Below are 21,817 nucleotides of genomic sequence, written 5' to 3' on the forward strand. Positions count from 1 at the left end.
CTCGGCCTCCCAAAGTGCTGGGATTACAGGCTTGAGCCACCGCGCCCGGCCAATATTGACCAATTTTTTAAAAATAGCTTTATTAAGACAAAATTTATATACTAAGCAGCTGGGCATGGTGGCTCACACCTGTAATCCTAGAACTTTGGGAGGCCGAGGCAGGTGGAACACTTGAGGGCAGGAGTTTAAGACCAGCCTGGCCAACATGGTGAAACCCCTACTCTACTAAAATACAAAAATTAGCGGGGTGTGGTGGCACACACCTGTAGTCCCAGCTACTCAGGAGGCTGAGGCAGGAGAATCACTTGAACCTGGGAGGCGGAGGTTGCAGTGAGCTGAGATCACGCCACTGTACTCTAGCCTGGGCAACAGTGTGAGACTCCATCACAAAAGAAAAAATATATATATATACACACATATATATATAATTCACATACTATACATCTTGCCTAAGGTATAAAATTTGAAGCCTACTTGAGGGTGGAGGTGGGAGGAGGGTGAGGATCAAAAAATTACCTATCAGTTACTATGCTTATTTCCTGGGTGACAAAGTATTCTGTACACCAAGCCTCCATGACATATAATTTACCTGCAAAAAAAACCTGCACATGTACCCCGAACATAAAATAAAAGTAAAAAAATAAAATATTTAAACATATGCACACAGATCACAAGTGGGTAGCACAATGAGGTTTTTTATATTTAAATTTTTTTAAAAAGGATATTTTAAGCCCACAGCTATCTTTTTGTGATTCCAGCCGGTCACTATCCTCAAGGATGAGCACTACACTGACATCTAACAGCAGAGGTTACTTTTACCTCTTTTACACTTCATATAACTATTGTGCAGCAGAAACTCTTTTGTACATGTCTTTTGACATTCTGTAGGCTGTTTTGAATTTATATGTAGTTTTCCATGTTGCGAATCATTTATGAGCACTGAATTCTGTTGTGAAAATATCACAGAATCATTCCACTGCTTATGTACATGTGTTTTTCATCTGGGAATATTAGGAATAGTACTAGTATGTAAATTCTAGAAAATGCATTGGTGACACATAAAAATTTGGGGGTATATATGTAGTAGTGGACTTGTGTTTTATGTTTTACATCTCTTCAGTTTTAGGTGACACTGCCAGTTTTTCAAAATGCTTGTACAAAATTTTGAAGCCACCAGCAGTGTATGAGTTTTCTACATCCTTGCCAACACTTGGTATTTTCTGTCATTTTCATTTCAATCTCCTGGTTGCTGTGTTTATATCAGGCTTTTCTCAGATTGCTAAGAAAGTTGAACACTTGTTAACACTTTTTTAGTCACTGAATAATCTCTGTTTTGAAGACGTTATTTTGCCTATCTTCCCGTGGTTTTATTAATAGCTATCTTTTTCTTGTTGACTTGTGGTAGTTCTTTATATATGCTAGATAGACGTCCTGTTTTAGTCTTCTGATATGGTTTGGCTCTGTGTCCTCACCCAAATCTCATCTTTTTTTTGCTTTTTGAGACGGAGTTTTGCTCTTGTCGCCCAGACTGGAGTGCAATGGCACGATCTCAGCTCACTGCAACCTCTGCTTGCCAGGTTCAAGCGATTCTCCTGCCTCAGCCTCCCGAGTAGCTGGGATTACAGGTGTCTGCCACCATGCCCAGCTAATTTTTGTATTTTTAGTAGAGATGGGGTTTCACCATGTTGGCCAGGCTGGTCTCAAACTCCTGACCTCAGGTGATCCACCCACCTCAGCCTCCCAAAGTGCTGGAATTACAGGCACGAGCCACTTCGCTGGGCCCCAAATCTCATCTTGAATTGTAATCCCCACGTGTCAGCAGAGGGACCTGTAATGCCCCACGTGTTGAAGTAGGAAGGTGACTGGATCATGGGGGCAGCTTCCCCCACGTTGTTCTCATGAGATCTGACGGTTTTTTAAAGGCAATTTTCCCTGCTCTTTCTCACTTCTCTCTCCTGCCACCACGTGAAGTTCGCTGCTTCCCCTTTGCCTTCTGCCATGATTGTTAAGTTTCCTTAGGCCTCCCCAGCCATGTGGAACTGTGAGTCAATTAAACCTTTTTCCTTTATAAATTACCCAGTCGCAGGTATTTATAGCAGTGTGAAAACAAACTAATACACCCTCTCTCAGTCTCTTTCTCCTCTTTCTGAGAAATACTTAAAATATATTTAAATAATCTCATTTGTTATTTCCCCGGTATATTAAATATCTTTTGTTTTATTTAAGGAATCATTCTCTATCTTAAGACCACAAAGATGTTATTTTCTGTTTTCTTTTAAAAGCATCAGGATTTAGGTTTAAACTTTGGTTTTGCAATCCATTCAGAATCAATTTGTTGTGTGACTAGTGATTGAATTTTCCCTGGTAAGCTAACAAAATTAAATTTATTCTGAAAATGTTTGGGGAAAAAACATAAAATTCAATGGCTTTCAGTATATTCACTAAGTTGTACAATCATCACCCCTCAAAAAACACCATACATGTTAACTGTTACTCATCTTTTACCCCATCTATGTCCGTTGTCCTAGGTAACCAGTAATCTACTTTCTGTCTTTATAAATTTGCCTCTTAGGGATATTTCATATAACGAAATCACGTATTAGTGCTCGTTTATGAATGACTTTTTCAACAACGTGCTTACTTTTGAAGGCGCATCCATGTTTCAACGTGTATGGATACTTTATTCTTTATTGTAGAATAATATTCCATTGCATGCCTATGTCACATTTTGTCTATTCATCAGCTGATGAACATCTGGATTGTTTCTACCTTTTGGCTATTATGAACAATGTTACGAAGAACATTTGTGTGCAGATGTTTTAAGTATGTGCTTTTAGTCTCTTGGGTTCATTCCTAGGAGTGGAATTGCTGGGTCTTACAATAACTCTCTGTTTAACTTGAGAAACTGCCAAGCTGTTTTTCAAAATGGATGTACTATTTTTACAATTCCACCAGGAATGTGTGAGGCCACTTTCTCTATATCCTTGCCAATGCTTATTATTGTCTGTCTTTTTTACTTTGCCAATGTTTTTAAAGAAACAAAAGTAAAAGTTAAAACTATTAATATTTTCTTAATAACATCTTGCAGAAATCTCAAGACTATATATTTCTTCGCCTACCCCAAATACTGCCTGATTACAAACAGAAAATAAAAAGCCAAAATAACTCCACTAGAAAATATAAGAATTCTACTTTGCAGCCCAGAAAAGTGACAATAAAGCTATCTGCAATTACCAGGACAAACTGCTTAGGATGTTTACCCTTAAGCCAAACACCTTTTTTAACAAATTAAACCACAGCATTTAACTAAGCCAACCAAAACAAATCATGAAAATTACAGGACCCACCAGTATAAACATTTCCCAGAGTTGACTTAATGCTAAGTACTGGTCTATGAAACTTGAACAGTACTCTAACTTTTTTTTATTATTTTATGTTATTTTTGAGACAGGGTCTCACTCTTGCCCAGGCTGGAGTGCAGGGACACGATCGCAGCCCACTGCAGCCTTGACCTCACAGGCTCAAGCAGTCTCCTACCTTCACCTCCTGAGTAGCTGGGACCACAGGTATGTGTTATCACATCCAGGTAATTTTTTTTTTAAGTCTTTTTTTTTAAGAGATGGGGTCTTGCTATGTTGTCCAAGCTTGTTCTAACTTTTAAAATATTAAAGATTTAGTATTACAATCAGCAAATAAGACTTAAACACAGGTCTGGCACAGTGGCTCACACCTATAATCCCAGCATTTTGCATGGCGGAGGTGGGAGGATCACTTGAGGCCAGGAGTTCAACATCAGCCTAGGCAACATAGTGAGACCCTGTCTCTAGAAAAAAAAACTTTTTTAATTAGCTGGGCATGGTGGCATAAACTTGTATTCCCAGCTACTTGGGAGGTTGCAATCCAGCCTAGGGGGTGACAGTATGAGACCCCATCGTTTTTAAAAATAAAAAAACAAAACAAAAAAAACACTTAAAGATTTAAACTTATCTCTGTTGAGAAACTTATCTCTTATAATTCCTTTTAGTGACTATGCTATCTTCGAAGACATATAATTTTATTATTAGTAACAGCAGACAAGTATCTTCTATGTGCTTAACACTGTACTAGGTTCATTTTAACAGGAGTTCATTGAACTCTCATAATTACTCTCTCTTAGGGTAGTTTTCTTTCTACCCCTACCTAAACTCCTCAAATTATACTTCTAGAAATAACTAAGTAAGACAGTTTGATTGGCATCCTTATGATATTTTTCTATGCAAATAAAAATACAAAAAGTTTCAAGGCTATATATTTATATACAAAAATAAATTTCAAAGATACATATTCATCTGCATATTACGATGGTATTATCTAAGTTTTACATATCAAGAAATTCAACTAGTTTGCCAAAAGATATATAGCCAGTAAGGAGCAGAGCCAAGAATTGAACTTCATTTTCAGAGTAATGAATAGGCAACCTATAGCTGGCTGATAATGGTGGCCACCAAAAAGATATGTCTACATTCTAAGCTCCAGAATCTGTGAATGTTACTTTATTTGGGAAAAGAGCCCTGGCAGGTGTAACTGAGTTAAGGATCTTCAGACAAGAAGATCATCCTGGATTATCCAAATGAATCCTAAAGCCGATGACAAGTCTCTTCATAAGAGATGCATAAGGGAAGACACAGGCAGAGACTGGAGTAAAGTGTTCATAAGGCAAGGAAGTCAGCAAGAAAAAGTCTAGAGAAAGCAAGGAGCAGATTCTCCCGCAAAGTCTCTGTAGGGAATGCAGACATGCCAACACCTTGCTTTCAGACTTCTGGCATTCAGAACTGTGAGAATAAATTTGTTTGCTTAAGCTGCCCACTTTGTGATAACCTGCAACTTCAGAAAACTCATAAATACCTAAAATCAACAAGTTCTCATAGATGTTTACATATGTGAAATATTTAAATCAAATGCAATTATCAAAGATAGGATACTATACACCAAACTACATGTAGTGTTTTAAAAATATATATTTAGCACCCAAATTGTCCCATTTTGACCTAGTGGGAGCTCCTTCAAGTTGTAAACTGTCTTGGGGATATGGCTCCACCCATATTTGACAGCTTTTTTACTACCTGTCACAGAAAGTTGTCCCAGGCAAATCTTGCATAACTTTTGGCCCAGACCTGGATCAACTACTTCTCCAACAAGCTCTGACATCTTTAAATTGGAAATGGTACTAAAAGACTATGGTGTGCACACCACACTAGGAGTGCTCACTGTCAACAGGTTACCACTAGTTCTAGAACTTTTCAGTGGCCAGAACAAGAAGTCATCATTTAGAAAGAGAAAATGAAATTCATGCTTGGATACCAAATTTGAATTGAAGATTACAGAGCTGTCACTTAACTTTTCTGATTTTTTTTTTTTTTTTTTTGAGATGGAGTCTCCTTCTACCGCTCAGGCTGGAGCGCAGTGGTGTGATCTCGGCTCACTGCAACCTCTGCCTCCCGGGTTCAAGCAATTCTCCTGTCTCAGTCTCCCAAGTAGCTGGAATTACAGGCGCCTGCCACCATACCCGGCTAATTTTTTTTGTATTTTTAGTAGAGACAGGGTTTCGCCATGTTGACCCGGCTGGTCTTGAACTCCAGACCTCAAGTAATCCACCCGCTTCAGCCTCCCAAAGTGCTGGTATTACAGGCATGAGCCACCATGCCCAGGCTGATTTTGTATTTTTATCCTGTTTCTTCCCGCCTAACAATCCTGGTTCCTAATATTACTACAATTATTAATTTGCTTAGTATTATAGATATAGTTTCAAAGAAACGATACAATATAATTATTGAAATTAAGACTACTGAATGAAGTTTAAGATTTGTCTCCTTCAACACCTGTGAAAAGGGGGAAAAAAGGTTTATGTCTTGTCTCCCATACCTAAGCTATATCCCACAATAACTTATCTATGTCATTACACCACAAATTTGATATACTTATTTGCTGTATTTCTTATTTCTAGGAAGTACATTAAAAATTTTAAATTATGTAACGTTACAAATCGTATTACTTTCATACAAGTCTAGCTCTCTTCCTTAACTATACAACTCTACAGAAAATCATTTTAATAGGTTTTTGTTTGTCCTTTCATTTTATTCATATTTTCATTTTGTTAAAATACAGTATACATGTTTTAATACTTTTGTTTTTCCTTTTTATGACAGTTTCGTTCTTGTTGCCCAGGCTGGAGTGCAATGGCACAATCTTGGCTCGCTGCAATCTCTGCCTCCCAAGTTCAAGCAATTCTCGGGCCTCAGCCTCCTAAGTAGCTGGTATTACAAGTGCCCACCACCACGCCCAGCTAATTTTTGTATTTTTAGTAGAGACAGGGTTTCACCATGTTGGCCAGGCTGATCTGGAACTCCTGATCTCAGGTGATCTGCCCGAATCAGCCTCCCAAACTGCTGGGATTACAGGCGTGAGCCAAAATGCCTGGCCCGTTTTAATAATTTTACTTATCTCTTTTTTCTTTTTCTTTTTTTTTTGAGACGGAGTCTTGCTCTGTCGCCCAGGCTGGAGTGCAGTGGCCGATCTCAGCTCACTGCAAACTCCGCCCCCTGGGTTTACGCCATTCTCCTGCCTCAGCCTCCCAAGTAGCTGGGACTACAGGCGCCCGCCACCTCGCCCGGCTAGTTTTTTGTATTTTTTAGTACAGACGGGGTTTCACCGTATTAGCCAGGATGGTCTCGATCTCCTGACCTTGTGATCCGCCCGTCTCGGCCTCCCAAAGTGCTGCGATTACAGGCTTGAGCCACCGCGCCCGGCCACTTATTTTTTTTAAAGACAGGGTCTTACTCTGTTGCCCAGGCTGGAGCCACTTTGATATGAGTGAAAAAACTCAGTGTATCCTGGAGGATATCCTAGAACAGAATATGGAACTTCTCTCTGCATTCCTTTTAATAGTTGCATAGAATTCCACTGTGTATATCAACCGTGATTTTTTTTTTTTTTTTTTGAGACGGAGTCTTGGCTCTGTCGGGCCCAGGCTGGAGGGCGGCCAGGGCCGGATCTTTCAGCTGGCACTGCAAGCTCCGCCTCGCTGGTTCACCGCATTCTCCACTGCTCAGCTCTCCGAGTAGCTGAGACGTAGCAAGGCGGCCGCCACCACGCCGGGCTAATTTTTTGTATTTTTTTAGTAAGAGACGGGGTTTCACCGTGTTAGCCAGGATATAGTCTTCGTCTCATGGAGCGATTCGTGATCGCACCCGTCTCAGGGCTCCCAAGTGCTGGGATTTACAGGCGTTGAGCGCACCGCGCGCGGGCCCGCAACCATGTTTATTCACCAGATTTTGTTATTTTTTGGGTTGTTTCTAGTCTTTTGTTTTCATGACTACATCTTAACCAGTAGGTTCTAAAGTATGGTACCCAGAACAACATAATTACTACCTAAAAACGTACTAGAAATGAAAATTATTGGTGCAAGCCCAGATTACTGAATCAGATACTCTGAAGTGAGGCCCAGGAATCTGCACCATACTTTCTCTAGGTGATTCTGGTACAAGCCTGAGTTTGAGAATCATTGATTTTAATCTCTCCCATTTTGTATTTCTGACAGTTTCTCTCTGAGGTTGATTCTTAGAAGTGAGTTTGCTAGACTAAAAGATAAACACATATGCTTCAAGAAGCATCAGAGAAAAAAATTTCTTTATTCTCAGGTTTTAAAAGAAATTCACCCATGTTTGGCCGGGCATGGTGGCTCATGCCTGTAATCCCAGCACTTTGGGAGGCTGAGGCGGGCAGATCACGAGGTCAGGAGATCTAGATCATCCTGGCTAACACGGTGAAACCCCGTCCCCACCAAAAATACAAAACAGCCGGGCGAGGTGGTGGGCGCCTGTAGTCCCAGCTCCTCAGGAGGCTGAGGCAGGAGAATAGCGTGAACCCGGGAGGAGGAGCTTGCAGTGAGCAGAGATTGTGCCACTGTACTCCATCTCAAAAAAAAAAAAAAGAAATTCACCCATATTTTCCTGTAGTACTTGGTTTCGTATTTTACATTTATTATAACTTTAATTTCTTTGGAATTTATCCTGGAGAGTGAGAAATGAATGCAATTTCATATTTTTGGGTATTGAGTGTTTCAACATCTTTTTGCACGTCTTAAAAAAGTAATGCTCGGCCAGGCACGGTGGCTCACGCCTGTAATCCCAACACTTTGGGAGGCCGAGGAAGGTGGAACACCTGAGGTCAGGAGTTTAAGACCAGCCTAGCCAACATGATGAAACCCCTTCTCTACTAAAAACACAAAATTAACTGGGTGTGGTGATGCATGCCTGTAATCCCAGCTACTTGGGAAGCTGAGGGAAGAGAATCGCTTGAACCCAGGAGGCAGAGGTTGCAGTAAGCCGTGATGGCGCCATTGCACTCCAGCCTGGGCAACAAGAGCAAAACTCTGTCTCAAAAAAAAAAAAAAAAAAGAGAGAGAGAGAGATGCTCGGATTTTTTTGTTGTTGACGTTGTTAGCGCAAATATATTCTTTCTTCATTATTATTTATGCACATAGTGGCTGATTGCTACATATCAATGTCATTTATATCTATTTATTTACAATCCCAAATTCTCTTTTTTTAAGACACAGGGTCTCACTCTGTCACCCAGCCTTGAATTCCTGGGCTCAAGGTATCCCCGTCTCCTAAGTAGTACTACAAGCCACTGCGCCCGGTCTTGTTTTTTTAAATTTTTTTTTATTTTTTGTAGAGACAGGGTCTCGCTATTTGTCCAGGTTGGTCTCAAACTCCTGGTCTCAAGTGATCCTCCTGCCCCACCCTCCCAAAGTGCTAGAACTATAAGCATGGGCCACCAGTTCTCTTTTTAATCAGTATTTATCTCCACTGATTCTTTTGTGTTTGTCAGACGCAAAATCATATCATCTGAAAAAAAGAAGTAGTTTTACCTAATCCTTTCTGATTCTTGTCGCCGGTTACTCAAACTGCTTTCTCTTGCTTACCTGGGTTGACATAAACAACTCTAGGCCAGGCGTGGTGGCTCAAGCCTGCAATCCCAGCACTTTAGGAGGCGGAGACGGGTGGATCATCTGAGGTCAGGAGTTCGAGACCAGCCTGGCCAACACGGTAAAGCCCCGTCTCTACTAAAAATACAAAAAATTAGCTGGTCATGGTGGCATACACCTGTAATCCCAACTACTCAGGAGGCTGAGGCAGAAGAATTGCTTAAACCTGGGAGGTGGAGGTTGCAGCGAGCCGAGACTGCACCACTGCTCTTTAGCCTGGGCACCAGAGGAAGACTCCAACTCAGGAAAAAATAAAAAACAAAAAATACCTCTACATAATGTTAAATAAGAATGGAGATAGTGGACATCTTGTTCTTGACTCGTTCTGGCTAAAACAGAAGCCACTAGTGTTTCCCCCTTAAGACACTGGTTTCTTAACTAAGTTAAAATGTTAAAGAGGAATTCACTAATTCTCAATTTTATTGAGCATAAAATTTATTCAAAGACCTTTTCAGCAAGTATAGAAATAACTTATTTTTCACATAAGCTTTGTTAATGTAATTAATAATAATAGAATTCATAGTAGTGACTATACTTACAATCCAAAACCTATTTATATTATCATTTAAATGTATACTTGGATACTATAAACTTTTATTATGATTCCGCCTCAATATTCGTAAGATAATGCTTAGCATTCATAAAATAACATAATCTTTGGAAAATTTGTTTTCAAAAATAATCTAGACTTTTTTATTCTAGCTCTGGAACAGTGTTTAAAACATTAAGATTATTATCTTTAAACATATGGTTGAATTATCGCTGGGCATGGTGGCTCACACCTGTAACCCCAGCACTTTGGGAAGCCAAGGTAGGCATGGTGGTACACACCTGTAATCCCAGCCACTCGGGAGGCTGAGGCAGGAGAATCGCTTGAACCCAGGAGGCGGAGGCTGCAGTGAGCCAAGATCGCACCACTGCACTCCAGCCTGTGGGACAGAATGAGACTCCATCTCAAAACAAATAAATAAAAATTTAAAAATAAGCATATGATTGAATTCCCCTGAAGAACATGTGGGTATAGTGTTCTTTTGAAGGGGAGTTCTATTACAGGTCTACTTCTGTGGAAATGTATTTACACTTTCTATCTCTACTGGGTTCAATTTTTGTGCACTGTATTTTCCTAGAAAAGTATACCATTTCATCTACATTTTGAAGTACTGTGAAAAGTCTGATGGCTTTTAATTTTGTTTTGAAATTTCAACCTGAATTTATATACTCATGGTTTTTTCCTTTAAAAAAAAAGTACGTTAACAAAGCTTGTCTATTATATGGATTCATTTTAAAACCAACCTTTTCTACCATTTTTCTCTTCTAATTTAGTAATTTTCATTATTTATTTTTATTATACATTATTTTCTTCAGCTACCTGTTGGTTTATTTTATTCTTTTTTTTTTCTAATTTTTTGAGTAGTTTGCTTAGTTTCTCCTTACTGACAGGAAGTATTCAGTATTATAAACTGCCTTCCAGACTGGACACAGTGGCTCATGCCTGTAATCCCAGCGCTTTGGGAGGTCAAGGCGGGCGGGATCACTTCAGTTCGAGACCAGCCTAGGCAACGTGGTAAAACCTTGTCTATATAAAAAAAAAATATGGCCGGGCGCGGTGGCTCACAGCTGTAATCCCAGAACTTTGCGGGGCTGAGGTGGGCAGATCACGAGGTCAGGAGTTCAAGACCAGCCTGGCCAACATGGTGAAACCCTGACTCTACTAAAAATACAAAAATTAGCCGGGCGTGGTGGCTCATGCCTGTAATCCCAGCTACTTGGGAGGCTGAGGCAGGAAAATCGCTTGATACCAGAAGGCGGAGGTAGGAGTGAGCTGAGATTGCGCCACTGCACTCCAGCCTAGGTGAAAAAGCGAAACTCCACCTCTAAATAAATAAATAAATAAAAAGTCAGCCAGGTGTGGTGGTGTGCTGTAGTCCCAGCTACTTGGGGGGCTGAGACAGGAGGATCACCTGAGCCTAGGAAGTTGAGGCTGCACTTGAGTTGTGATCACGCCACTGCCTCCAGCCTGGGTGACAGAGTAAGACCGTGTCTCCCAACTTAAAAAAAAAAAAATCAAGAAAGTAGGTGGCACCAAACCCTTGTATATATAAGCCTCCTTCAGCTCTGGCTGCAAGTCTCACTTAAGGAAGATGATTAAAATGCTAACAGAAAAATTATGGCAGCAGAGATGATAACTATACAAGATTTTAAAAGATTTCATGAGAATGTAACGTATTGAATGCATTGTATAATGAAGAATGAACTTTACTCCCTGTATTAATTCCCCAGACCTGTCATTTTAAAAAGTACATAACCTAGGTGACATAAAACAAGACACTTATTCTTTTACAGTTCTGGAGGCTGAAAATCCAAAACTGATGTGTCAGCAAGGATGGTTCCTTCTGTGAAATAAGCTATTCCATCCCTTTCTCTTAGTTTCTGGTAACATCCAGCAATTTTTGGCGTTCCTTGGCTTATAGCAGCATCATTTCAACCTCGTCTCCATCATCACACGGCACTCTCTTCATGTCTTCATGTCTTCATATGACCCATCTTATAAAGACACCAGTCTTAGAGGACTAACGACCCACCCTACTACAGTATGACTTCATCTTAACTAATTAATTCTGTAACAACTCTGTTTCCCAATAAGGATATTCTGGGGTACCAGAGGTTATGATTTCAATATATCTTTTTGAAGGGGACACAATTTGAAGCATAACACTTGCTTTTATTTAGCCTATTTTCCAGAGCTATACAGATGGTATGAACTTAACACTGTCATTCATTGAATATAAGCTATTATTATTATTAGTTAAAAATAAAACTATGTATAAACTAATAGATTTTAAAAATTAATTTTGCAATGTTGTTACATCCAGTGTCAATGTTCAGAGAGACAATCCACCAGAGGCCCTGAGTGCTGTCATGTGTACATGCGAGCAAGGCCAGCAATTTAAGTCCCAGAACACTCTTTACCTGAGCCATCTTTCAGGGTTATGTTTGCAGCTGCAGAGCAACCATGAGATGAAGCAATGTCTTTTCCCAGGCAAAATATGCTTGCTTCTGCTAAAAGCAGTGAACCCCTCAAACTAATGTTTCTTGGCTGAGATGCAAACCCACTGCACGAATAGGTTTCTTGGCTGAGATGCAAACCCACTGCACGAATAGGATACATCTGGGCCTGTATCTCATCACCTGAGTCTTAGGGTAAGGGAAAGCTGACACAAAAAGTATGCTGATAGTCATATTGCTTACTCTATCGTAGGTAATATAGTACTTTTTCTATGACCCAGGATTCTTGTTTCTTCTGTTAACGTCCTTGAGAGGCTAATTTGTTCACTTACAAATCAGGTAAAATCCTAGACACTTCAAAGACACAGTCAATTTATAAAAACTATATTTCTATATATCAGAAACACATAATTATAAAGTAAAAAAAGTTAAAGCTATTCACAACAGAATAAAAAATGTCAAGGAATAAATCTATTAAGAAGTGTGCAAAGACCTGTAAGACAGAAAAATCCATAGCATTAATGAACAAATTGAACTGCAAAAAATGCAGTAATATATTTTTTAAAAAGTCAATAGAACTAAAACTGATCTATAGATTCAATGCAATCCTAACCAAAATCATAGCAGGTTGATGAGAGGGGACATGTGGAAACTGACAAGCTGCTTCTAAAATTTACATGAGGATGAGATCAGTCAGAAAAGCCAAGAAAATATTAAAGAACAAAATGGAAAGAATTAAACTATTAGATATCAGGACTAATCATAAAGCTAAAGTAATTAAAACAGGGTGGTACTGTTACAAGGAAAGACAAAACACAACAGAGCAAAGCAAAGTCCAGAAACCAAACCATAACTATATGGTCAATTGACTTATGACATAGAGAACACTACAATAAACTAAAGAAGTCTTCAAAAATGGGTGCTAGGTAATCAAAACATCCCTACAGGGTGAAAGGAATAAAATGATGATCCTCATCTCACATAATACAAAAAAATTCCACATGGTTTATAGATCTAAATGTAAAAGATAAAAGAATAAAGCTTTCATTAAAATGTGCACACGCACATGCATATACATGAAGACAGTTTCCTCTCTGTGTGTATATAGTATTTTCATTGCATAAACATCCACCAGTACCCAAATTCATTTATCCTACCACTGATGAACATTTAGGTTATTTTTGTTATTACAATTAATTCTACTTTTTAAAAAAGTTTCTTTTTGTACTCCTTTCTGTTGGGTATATACTCCAGAGTAGAATTAGCTATTCTATGGACAGCCGAGCAGTTTTCCAAAGTAACTGTACTAGTTGTACTAGTTTAAATTCTCACCACCAGTTTATAGGAATCCCTATACACTGACATGTTTCCCTATACATGATTTCACATGATCACTAACAGTTGGTACCATCCGTCTCTTTAATTTTGGACTCTGGTGGGTGTGTAATGGTATTGCATGTGGTTGTAAGTTGCCTTTCTGTGGTCGCTAATGGAATCTGACTCTTTCATTATTAACCATTTTGATATCATCTTTGTGCAACGCTTGCTCTAGTCTTTGCCCATTTTTCTATGAATTCTCTTTTTCTTAGTAACTTGTAGGAGTTCTTCATATATTCCTTTGTTGCATATATTTATTGCAAATAACTTCTCTGTGGCTTGCCTTTTCACTCTCTTAAAGTTATGTTTTGATGAATGCAACTTCTTAATGTACCCAGTATTTTTTTTTTCTTTAGAAAATTGCCTAGCTTTATGATTAATCCTGATATCTAATAGTCGTACTCTTTCCATTTTGTTCTTTAATATTTTCTTGGCTTTTCTGACTGATCTCATCTTCAAAATTTTAGAAGCATTGAATCTATAGATCAATTTTAGTTCTACTTTTTTAAAAAAAATATATTACTGTATTTTGTGCAGTTCAATTTTGTTCATTAATGCTATGGATTTTTCTGAGCTTCCTCTGGTCACACCCATTGCCCCAAAATAACCACTCTATATAGTTTTAAGAATCTGATGTATTTCTATGTACCAGAAGGTGAATGATTCTTACACACATGCAAATAATGTAATAGCAAAAAATTATTTAAGTACGACTTGATTATATAAGTTTAAAAATTTATCTGGACATTATTCTGTTCCAGTCATGTCTTGTTTATGCTATTGGAAGTTGTTAGAGTGGTTATTTTGGGGTAATGGGTGTCACCAGAAGGGAGCTCAGGGCAATATTTTGTTTTTTTTTTTTTTTTTTTTTTTTTTTTTGAAATGGAGTCTCGCTCTGTCGCCCAGGCTAGAGTGCAGTGTCACGATCTCAGCTCACTGCAAGCTCCACCTGCCGGGTTCACACCATTCTCCTGCCTCAGCCTCTGGAGTAGCTGGGACTACAGGCATCTGCCACCACACCCAGCTAATTTTTTCTATTTTTAGTAGAGTTGGGGTGTCACCATCTTAGCCAGGATGGTCTTGATCTCCTGACCTCGTGATTCGCCCACCTTGGCCTCTCAAAGTGCTGGGATTACAGGCATGAGCCACCGCACCCGGCAATATTTTGCTCCTTAATCTGGTTGATAGTTCATAGTACTGTTCTGTTTGTGAAAATCCAACAAGCTGTATACTTATGTATACTTTAATGAATACAGGCTGATCATTCCAAATCAGAAAATATGAAATGCCCAAAATCAGAAAATTTTTTAGTGCCAACATGATGCTCAAAGGAAATGTTCATTGGAACATTCTGGATTTTGAATTTTCTTAATTTGGGATGCTCAACCCAAATAATGCAAATCTTTCAAAATCTGAAAAAATCCAAACTCTAAAACACTTCTGGTTCCAAGCATTTCAGAGAAAAAGTACTTACTCCATATGTATTATAATCTAATTTAAAATTTTACAAATAGGCAAAGTGACCCAAATTGACAGAAATCAGGACGGCAGTTACTTTTGAGACAGGACCAGCAGTGATTTGGAGGTGACAGGATGTTTTTGCAATGCTGATGAAGCATCGTAGTAGTTAATTATTTACTAGGAAGATGGGGTTATTTTCTGTTCTGAATTTTAAAAAAAAAGGGACAAGATCATCTCATATAGTTTCTCCTTTAAAGATAAAATTTGGCACACTCTCACCCTTTTTAAAAGTAAAGCTGAAAAATCATCTAAACTATTGCTGTTCAAATGTCCACAGACTGGTCTGTGATAAGATAAGCATAAAAGCAAGAACATTTAGGTACTTTCACAGAAATGTGACATTGCTGGGTCATTCTGAGTCCACAATGGACTAGAGGAAAAAAATTGGTCCTTGATGATGAATAATTTGAGAATAAACTAGTTAACTTATGAGGTGGTGGTGATATGAGTAGGAGGGGTGTGAGAAACATATGAGCAAGATTTCATAGGACTACATCTTAAAAAAACAACAAACAAACAAAAAAACAAAAAAAGAACTATTAAAAATAAGACTTTGTTTAAAAAATAAACATAAAAAAGAAAACAATTAAAGCTGCATTTTAACTATATCAAGACCCTGTTTATAATCTTTTCTCACAAAGTGGCACTTATTAAAAAAAAATCCCTCATACTTCTCTATTACCAGTTTCACTTCAAATGAAACTAATAAATGTCACCAATTAATGTCATCCCACACCAAGGAAGTATACTACCTACAACAAATGATTTTCAAAAGCAAAACAGAAATAAATTTTAGCTTATATACCAGTGATGAGAAATTCAGCTAACTTAAACACTAATGAGTAGAACAACAAAAGAAGCTAGTTTATTAACTCAGAAACTTAATGAACAAAAGTATGAAACCAACAAAAAAAAGGGTCAATAAACAGTCTTTTGTCATTTATTTATTTATTTATTTATTTATTTATTTTTCAGACAGGGTCTCTGTCACTCAGACTGGAATGCAGTGGCATCATCATAGCTCACTGTGGTCTCAAACTTCTGGGCTTAAGTGATCCCCCCACCCTGGCCTCCCAAAGTGCTAGGACTACAGGTGTACACCACCAAAACCAGTTGTTTTTTATTTAGAGCCAAGGTCTCACCATGTTGCCCAAGATGGTCTTGAACTCCTGGGCTCAAGTGATACTCCTGCCTTGGCCTCCCAAAGCAATGGGATTACAGGTGTGAGCCACCACACCTCCAGCCTATAAACAATCTTGATCTTCCTGGTGTCTGGCTACGAAAATGTGGAAGAGTCGTCAGTGTCTCCATTCTCTCTCCTCTCTGATCTACACCTTAATTTTCCTAAGAAACTTAGTGAGGCTGGGCGCGGTGGCCCACATCTGTAATCCCAGCACTTTGGGAGGCTGAGGCAAGCAGATCACAAGGTCAGGAGTTCAAGATTAGCTTGGCCAACATGGCAAAACCTCGTCTCTACTAAAAATATAAAAATTAGCCAGGCGTGGTGGCGGGCGCCTATAATCCCAGCTATTCAGGAGGCTGAGGCAGGAGAATTGCTCGAACCCATGATGGCGAGGTTGCAGTGAGCTGAGATCGTGCCACTGCACTCCAGCCTGGGCGACAAGAGCAAGACTCCGTCTCAAAAAAAAAGAAAAAGAAAAAGAAACTTTGTGCATACCAATATCCGGTAAATAATAAGACTATCACTAAAGGTTAACCGTATGATCCAAATTTCATTCCCTCCACAAATCCCCTCTCCCAGCCAAATTTATCTTCTTATGGCTTCCTGAGAACACTATACACATTCCCACCTTCTTGCCTTTATATATGTTTTCTTTCCATAATACATCCTGCCTTCCCTAGTGCTTAAACTCTCTAGAGAAGAATAGTATCTTAGGACTTTTATAGCTAATACTTAGTAATCCAGGCAAAGTTAACTTAGTATCCCTTCTCTAATGCTGTCATAACATGATAAATACAAACACATGCAATTTATGAAGTCATGTGCTAATTATCTACTTATTTTTCTATCCCTCTAGATATGCTGAGACAACTTTAAGGGTGGGGTCGACACCTCATTCAAATTTGTTTCCCAAATACCTGGCAAATAATACAGACTGGAGAAGGCATGAGTGTAACAAGTAGCTTCTTTGCTTGTTTATTCATTCATTTTTTGAGAGAGGGTCTTGCTCTGTCACCTAGGCTGGAATGCAGTGGTCCCATTATAGCACACTGTAGCCTTGAACTCCTGGGCTCAAGCAATCCTCCTGCCTCAGTCTACCGAGTAGCTGGGACTATAGGCACACACCACCACACTCAGCTAATTTTACTTTTTATTTTTTGTAGAGACAGGAGTCTCACTATGTTGCCCAGGCTGGTCTCAAACTCCTGGGCTCAAGTGATCCTCCCATCTTGGCCTCCCAAAGTGCTGGGATTATAGGTGTGAGCCACCACAGCCTGCCTAACAAGTAGTTTAAACAGAGCAATTAGTTTAAAAGCAATTACTTTGGTTGTTACAAATAAACTAATGCCTTAAACAACACTTTTCAGGATTATAACTTTATCCTCCAATGTGGACTGCTCAACAGATTAAAACAATTCTTAACAACACATTTTTTTGTCTAATTAGAAACAAAATGCTTGCTTCTATATAAACATATAGAAATAAAAGATTAACAAATTCTGATCAAAAGATCAAGTTACTATTATTTGATTTAAAACAAAAAACAAAATCATTACATAAAAGAAACCCAAAGAGTAATCTAGTAGATAATTTTTTTTTTTTCCTTGAGACAGCATCTCACTTTGTCACCCAAGCTAGAGTGCAGTGGCATGATCTTGGCTCACTGCAGCCTCCAAGGCCTCCTGGGTTCAAGTGATTCTCTTGCCTCAGCCTCCCGAGTAGCTGGGAATACAGGCATGTGCCACCATATCCGGCTGATTTTTGTATTTTTAGTAGAGATGGGGTTTCACCATGTTGACCAGGCTGGTCTTGAACTCAGGTGATCCACCCTCCTCAGCCTCCCAAAGTACTAGGATTACAGGCGTGAGCCACTGCAACCAGCTGATAATTTTTTTTTTTTTTAAAGCTTAATATCAAGTGTTTTCAGAAAAATATTTAAAACAAATTTTAGGCCAGGTGTGGCTCACACCTGTAATCCCAGCACTTTGGGAAGCTGAAGTGGGTAGATCACACTTGAGGCCAGGAGTTTGAGACCAGCCTGCCCAACATGGCGAAATCCCAGCTCAACTGGTGTGGTGGTGCATGCCTGTAGTCCGAGCTACTGGGGAGGTTATGGCAGGAGAATCGCTTGAACCTGGGAGGTGAGGTTGCAGTGATCAGAGATCATGTCACTGCACTCCAGCCTGGGCAACAGAGCAAGTTTCTGTCTCAAAAAATAAATAAAATAAATACAACAAAACAAATTTTAGAACTTGAGGCTTATCAGTCAGTTTTACATAGTTCACTGCAGGCTTATCAGTCAGTTTTACATAGTTCACTGCAGTAGTTTCAGGTTGCTGGATATTTACATACTGCTCATTGAGTTCAAGTCAAAAGGTACTACTTTTCACACACATTATTACAGCATTGATAATTTTCCATTTCAACGGATGATTACAATGTCAAACAAGGTCAAAAAGATACAGACTATTAATATTAGATGCATTTGAGTTAAAAGCTTTAGTAAATAATCTCTGACTTAAATTTTTATTTTCTCCCAAAGACAATTTAATGGACCCCTATGAAGTATTAGGGAGGTATCAGAAACTGAAGGATTGATAACAAAATTGAAACTTAAGAACTATACATAGTTGAAGAATTGATTGCTGAAGGACTGATAACAATCGAAGTTTCCAAAATGATTTTGTCCTTTAGAAACAGTTATGTTTCTCTTGAGGGAGTTTTTATTCTAACAGGTCTTTCTTTAGAGGTAATAGATCCTTTTTAGTTCTAAGTCCCTTCCTCCGACACCAAGTGCAATCTACTCCAAACTAGGCAGGCAGTGTTTCCTGATTATATTGAGTCCCCTGGCCTAAATGGGAAAGGCCACACCTGAACACTTTCCTTGCTTCTAACTATCCAAAGTCCTAACAATGTAGCCATCTTTAACACAACACAGAGCTAAAACCTCCAAGTCAGCCACCACTAATAACCCCAGAGGAAAAGAGGACATCTCCTAAAGGTCTCTCTCCATCTAAGTCAACTTGCCAAAAAAAGTTTTGCCTCCAGTACACTTTTAAAAGGAGACATAATCATACCCATTCAGTAACTTAACACACATAAAAATGTTAGAAGGTAGGTAGGTTTATGGTATTTTAAATAACTCCAGACACAATATATATCAAATTCCTCATTTAAAGTAGTTCTGAACAAGCAGTAAAATTAACATTAGTTCACACTAGAGGAAACAGTGATTCCTTAGAGAGAAAAGGTACACTTCATGTAATTAATTTCATTAAGACACTTAAAAGCAGACCAAAGTCTAACAAAACTTTTTCTATCAGAAGATAAAATAATAGTCCTACAGTTGCTTCATAATTCAATATTTTGTTTTGGGGAAAAGCAGAGACTTCACTTAGCTATGATCATAAAAAAGCAATATAAGTAGTTGATTCTAGTTATTCGTTTTTCTGAAGTTATTATTCCACCTTACCTTGATTTGGAATTCCATAAAACTCTTCTCTGAACATAGTGTTCCCTGTCTGAAAACTAGGAGCCAAAACTACTAACTTTTAAGTTCTTCCACTTTACATAGAAATCAATAAACTAGTTTTAATATTGGACTGAATTTCAAAGTTCTATTCTCTGTTCCTATTTGGCTGAAAGGTATACATATATCAAGAAAGTTTCTATCGATTTTCAACTAGAAGTATCAGTTTTGCTGTCAGAGCTCTTTATTTTTGTACATAAAAGGAAGTGGGTTTTGATACTATCTCAGTGTTCTTCCTGTCTTACAATGCATTTGAAATGAAGTGATGTCAGATTGAGAGTAAAGGCCCTAAATAAGAAAAAGTAATAGGCACAATTAGCTTGCTTTACCTTTATTGATAACTAAGATTTAGAACTGCTTTGCTGCATGCTCACTGCTGGCTACATGTCTGTCACTTTAATTTGCACTGGACTATAAAAACATCCATAAATACATAATATATACCTACAAATTATATGGTATCTATACCACATGTATGACCCATGAATAACAGATGCATATTCTATGACAGACTAAATCATTTTTCATTATCGGTAGCTTGGCATTGATTTCTTGAGAATATCAGAGCTGCTTAAACATGAATCACATGTGACATCATGCGCACCTCTCACGCCACCTTCCAGATACCACATAACGCCCATTTTCTTCTAGGCTTTATTATAGACCTACCTGCAACCAGAAAAGATACAACCAGAAAAGTATCTCATCTTATTGTAAACTGAGGACAAATAACCAATATTATGATAATTTCTAGAAAAGGAATAAATGAAAAGCAGCTCAAAAACAATTGGACCCAACATTCAATTTGATATTACCTTACTGTTCATGTCTTCTATTATTACGCAGAGTGTGGAGCAAGGTTATGCTATTCATATCTACCTATTCGGCTACTGACAACAGGGTTCTATGGTTATTTCTCGGATCTTCCTACATCTTAATACATTCACCTCAAACTCTGAGAGATAGTCATTAATAACCGTTAGTTCTGAGCAAAAGAAACAGAGATACAACAGTCACTATTCAAAGAGCAGCATATGTGGCTCTTGAAAAGCAAGCGCCCCAAGTATATTCCCATTTTATAAGACTTTCTTTAATATTGACTTCCCTGTCCCAATCCCATCCAGAAAACATGAATCTTGCTAATTGCTTCCCTTACCTGATGACCTGGCTCGGTTCCTAATCTTAGATCTACAATTCCAAACTTAAAAGGAAAAGCTTAAAATGGGGAGTATCAACACTTGTGAAAAGAAAAAAAATTAAAATTAAAAAAAATAGGCCGGGCGCAGTGGCTCAATCCTATAATCCCAGCACTTTGGGAGGCCGAACGGGCGGATCACGAGATCAGGAGATCGAGACCATCCTGGCTAACACGGTGAAACCCCGTCTCTACTAAAAAATACAAAAAACTAGCCGGGGGAGATGGCAGGCGCCTGTAGTCCCAGCTACTTGGAGGCTGAGGCAGGAGAATGGCATAAACCCGGGAGGCGGAGCTTGCAGTGAGCTGAGAACCGGCCACTGCACTCCAGCCCGGGCGACAGAGCGAGACTCCGTCTCAAAAAAAAAAATAAAATAAAATAAAATAAAATAAATAAAATGAGGGGAATCAGGGGATAGACAGAGACAGCCCTTTCTACTTTCGGCTACACCTTTTCAAAATAGGTGCTTAGTGGACCCCAAGGAAAGGAGGGCCCTAGGCTACACCTCCTTTCACTACTGACAGGGATTACTTTAAAACCACACATCAACAATACTAGTCAGAAGCGCCCTCTTTGTCTTGCTTTCATTCCATTTATTCCTAACAATTGAGGTCTGGGTAGCTCTCTAAGTGGTTATCAACTTAAAGATAAGATTCTCTGATTACAAAGTTCTCTAAAATTATGTACGTAGTAGCTATAGCAGAGAGAACAGATGAGGACATCAATTATCTCAATTCTCTCCAGAAGTAGCAAAAACATTACCAGAGGGATGGCAGTGAATCAGAACTATTTTTCTCATATAGGCATAGTAACCATTCTGAAGGGACTTAAATGAATGAGTCTAGCATTCCAACATAACCTAAGCTTCTAGCTCCAAAGACAACTCACCTATCATCACTCAAATCTAAGAGGATATTCAAGTTAGAAAAAAATCTCGAATGTCTGTTTTGCTCTGGAACATAACTATAATATATAAA

At 38.7% G+C, this 21,817-nt stretch overlaps 1 protein-coding gene across 6 annotated transcripts in view; it reads right to left on the minus strand.

The window, feature by feature from the left end:
• Positions 1–21,817, minus strand: part of ASXL2 (ASXL transcriptional regulator 2) — a 160,583-nt gene that overhangs the window by 45,716 nt on the left and 93,050 nt on the right. The window contains exon 1 of one of the 6 annotated variants that reach the window (XM_017876859.1): positions 6,817–6,872. The exons of the other annotated variants lie outside the window; for them this stretch is intronic. The gene's annotated coding sequence lies outside the window, so the exon portion shown is untranslated. Of the gene's footprint in view, positions 1–6,816; positions 6,873–21,817 lie in introns of those variants that run through there. 6 annotated transcript variants of the gene reach the window in all.

Source organism: Rhinopithecus bieti, unplaced genomic scaffold (assembly GCF_001698545.2).
Source record: "Rhinopithecus bieti isolate Rb0 unplaced genomic scaffold, ASM169854v2 scaffold_7681, whole genome shotgun sequence".
In the NCBI taxonomy this organism is placed as follows: Eukaryota; Metazoa; Chordata; class Mammalia; order Primates; family Cercopithecidae; genus Rhinopithecus; species Rhinopithecus bieti.